This window comes from Plecotus auritus (assembly GCF_963455305.1).
Source record: "Plecotus auritus genome assembly, chromosome: X".
Classification (NCBI taxonomy): Eukaryota; Metazoa; Chordata; class Mammalia; order Chiroptera; family Vespertilionidae; genus Plecotus; species Plecotus auritus.
This window is the reverse complement of record NC_137784.1, coordinates 36,931,480-36,935,355: the sequence shown is the minus strand read 5'-3', so window position 1 is coordinate 36,935,355 and position 3,876 is coordinate 36,931,480.

Here is a 3,876-nt window from a genome sequence, read left to right as displayed (position 1 = left end):
AACTACTTTGTTCTTCTTTCTCAGGATTGCTGCAGCTATTTGGGGTCTTCTTTATTCCAGATGAATTTTTGGAAAGTTCTTTCTAGGTCTGTGAAATATGCCCTTGGTATTTTAATGGGGAGGGCATTGAATCTATAGATTGCTTTGGGTACTATGGACATTTTGATGATGTTAATTCTACCAATCCATGAACATGGTATGTTCTTCCATTTGTTTATGTCTTCCTCTATCTCTTTTTTCAATGTCCTGTAGTTTTCTGAGTAGAGGTCTTTTACCTCCTTAGTTAAGTTTATTCCTCCTAGGTATCATAATTTTTTTGATGTGATGATAAATAGGATTGCTTTTTTTTAGTCTCTCTTTCTGTAAGTTCATTATTGGTGTATAGAAATGACATAGATTTCTTGACATTAATTTTGTATCCTGCTATATTGCCAAATTCATTTATTAAGTCTAATAACTTTTTGATGGAGGCTTTAGGGTTTTCTATGCACAGTATCATGTCATCTGAGAATGAGGACAGTTTTACTTCTTCTTTTCCAATTTGGATGCCTTTTATTTCTTCTTCTTGTCTGATAGCAATGGCTAGTACTTCCAGTACTGTGTCAAACAGGAGTGGTGAGAGTGGGCATCCCTGTCTTGTTCCTGTTATTATGGGAAATGGTTTTAGTTTTTGCCCATTGAGTATGATGCTGACTGTGGCTTTGTCATATATGGCTTTTATTATGTTGAGGTATGATCCTTCCATTCCCACCTTGCTGAGAATTTTTATCAAGAAAGGGTGTTGGATTTTGTCAAATGCTTTTTCTGCATCAATTGCTATGATTATATGATTTTTATCTCTCAATTTGTTTATGTTATGTATCACATTTATTGATTTGCGGATATTGTACCATCCTTGCATCGCTGGGATAAATCCTACTTGGTCATGGTGTATGATCTTTCTGATGTACTGCTGGATCCGATTTTCTAGAATTTTGTTGAGGATTTTGGTATCTATGTTCATGAGGGATATTGGCCTGTAATTCTCTTTCATTGTGTTGTCTTTATCTGGTTTTGGTAATAGGGTGATGCTGGCTTCATAGAATGAGCTTGAAAGTGTTCCTTCCTCTCAAATTTTTTGGGATAGTCTGAGGAGGATAGGTTTTAGTTCTTCCTTGAATGTTTGGTAAAACTCCCCTGTGAAGCCATTTGGCCCTGGGCTTTTGTTTGCTGGAAGCTTTTTGATGACTGCTTCAATTTCTTCCATAGTTATTGGCCAATTGAGATTTTTAGATTCTTCTTGATTGAGTTTTGGAAGATTGTATTTTTCTAGGAATATGTCTATTTTCTCCATGTTGTCTAGTTTGTTGGAATAAGTGGATCATAGCATTTTTTTACAACCATTTATATTTCTGTAGAGTCTGTTGTTATTTCTCCTCCTTCATTTCTGATTTTGTTTATTTGGGTCCTTTCTCTTTGCTTCTTGGTCAGCCTGGCTAGAGGTTCATCAATCTTGTTTATCCTTTCAGAGAACCAACTCTTGGTTTCATTGATCTTTTTATTGTTTTTTTTTTTTTTTTCTTTCTCTATGTCATTTATTTCTGGTCTGATCTTTATTAGCTCCTTCCTTCTGTTCACTCTGGGCTTTTCTTGTTGCTCTCTTTCTAATTCTTTAAGTTGTAGAGTTAGATGATTTACTACCATTTTTGCTTGTTTTTTTGAGTTAAGCCTGTAGAGCTATAAACTTCACTCTCAGGACTACTTTCATTTTGTCCCATATATTTTGGATTGTTGTGTTTTTATTGTCATTCGTTTCCAGGATGTTTTTAACTTCTTCTTTGATTTCTTTGGTAACCCAATCATTGTTTAATAGCATGCTATTCAGCTTCCAAGCTTTTGTATTTTTTGGATTGTTTTTATTATAGTTTATTTCTAATATAATGCCATTGTGTTCTGAGAGGATCCTTGATATTATTTCTATCTTTTTGAATTTGAAGAGACTTTGCCTGTGACCCAATATGTGGTCTCTTTTTGAAAATGCCCCATGTGCACTTGAGAAGAACGTATATTCCGTGGTTTGAGGTGAAATGTTCTGAAGATGTCAATTAAGTCCATCTGATCTAGTGAGTCATTTAGGATTGCTGTTTCTTTGCTGATTTTTTGTTTAGAGGATTTATCCAGTGGGTTATTAAAGTCCCCTACTATGACTGTCTTGCTATAGATCTCTTCCATGATATCTTCAAGAAGTTGTTTTATGTATTTGGGTGCTCCTGTATTAGGTGCATATATGTTTACCAGAATTATATCTTCTTGTTGAATTGGTCCATTTAGTATTATGTAGTGGCCTTCCTTCTCTCTTGTTATGGCCTTTACTTTGAGGTCTATTTTGTAAGATATAAGTATCGCAACCCCAGCTTTTTTCTGACTTTCATTTGCCTGATTAAGTTTTTTCCATCCCTTCACTCTCAGTCTGTGTGAATCCTTTGTTCTGAGGTGGGTCTCTTGCAGACAGAAACTATATGGGTCATGTTTTCTTATCCATTCTGCTACCCTATATCTTTTGATTGGAGCATTTAATCCATTTACATTTAATGTTATTATTGATAAGTACTTGTTTGATGTCATTTTTTTCTTAATGTTTGTATTTCTTCTTGCATTTCTGTTTCTTCTTTTTGCAGCAGTCCCTTTAGCATTTCTTGCATTGCTGGCTTTGTGGTAATAAACTCTCTTAGCCCTTTTTGTCTGTGAAGCTCCTGATTCCACCTTCAATTTTTAATGATAGCCTTGCTGGGTAAAGTAGTCTTAGGTTCAGTCACTTGCTTTGCATCACTTTGTTTATTTCATTACATTCCCTTCTGGCTTGGTGTGTTTCTGTTGAGAAATCAGTTGATATTATAAATGGGAGATCCCTTGTAGTTAACTTTCTGTCTCTCTCTGGCAGCCTTTAAGATTCTTATTTTGTCGTTGATGTTTGCCAATTTAATTATGATGTGTCTTGGTGTTGGTTTTTTGGGGTTCATCTTGTTTGGGACTCTATGTACTTCTTGGACTTGCTTAGTTTTTTTATTGCCAATATCAGAGAAGTTTTCTGTCATTATTTCTTCAAAAAGGTTTTCTATTCCTTGCTTTGCTTCCTCTCCTTCAGGTACACCTATTATGAGAATGTTTTTTTCATTTTGTGTTATCCCAAAGCTCCCTTACACTCTCTTCTTGCTTTTTAAATTTTCTTTCCAATTGCTGCTGTGTTTGAGTGTTTTTTTCTACCTTGTCTTTGAATTTGCTGATGTGGTCCTTAGCCTCTTCTAGTCTACTGTTTAAGCCTTCCAATGTGTTCTTTATTGCAGCTATGTCATTCTTCATTTCCTCTTGGCTCCTTTTCATGTTGGTGACATTCTCATTCAGCTCCTTGTAATTCTTATTGACTTGTGTGTGTTTGTCATCTAGCCATTTGAGTATCCTTATAACCATTGCTCTGAATTCTTTCTCTGACAAGTTACGTCAATTTCATTTAAGTTTCTTTCTGTGATTCCTCCTTTTCTTTCCTTTGGGGATTGCTTTTTTTGTCTCCCCATTTTTGCTGTAATGATTTGTTTCTGTGTCCTATATCCAACTGCTTTGCTACCAAAGTTTTTTGGGGGATGGTGCTACTGGTGTGATCTCTCAGGTCTCTTGGGCTTGGTAATCTAGCGTAGCTCCCTATTTGATCTATTTGGGTTCTCTTGATGTAATTGGATTTTGAATGTTAGTTTCTTATTCCTGAATGAAGTCTCATCATGGGTTAGCAGTTTGACCCACCCCCAGATTCATTGTGAAAGCTGTTTTGGATGTGATTGTGGTTCAGGCTCTTGGGGAAAAGGTTGTCTGAGGTCTCACTGGCATGTGCTCACTGTGGGTTCA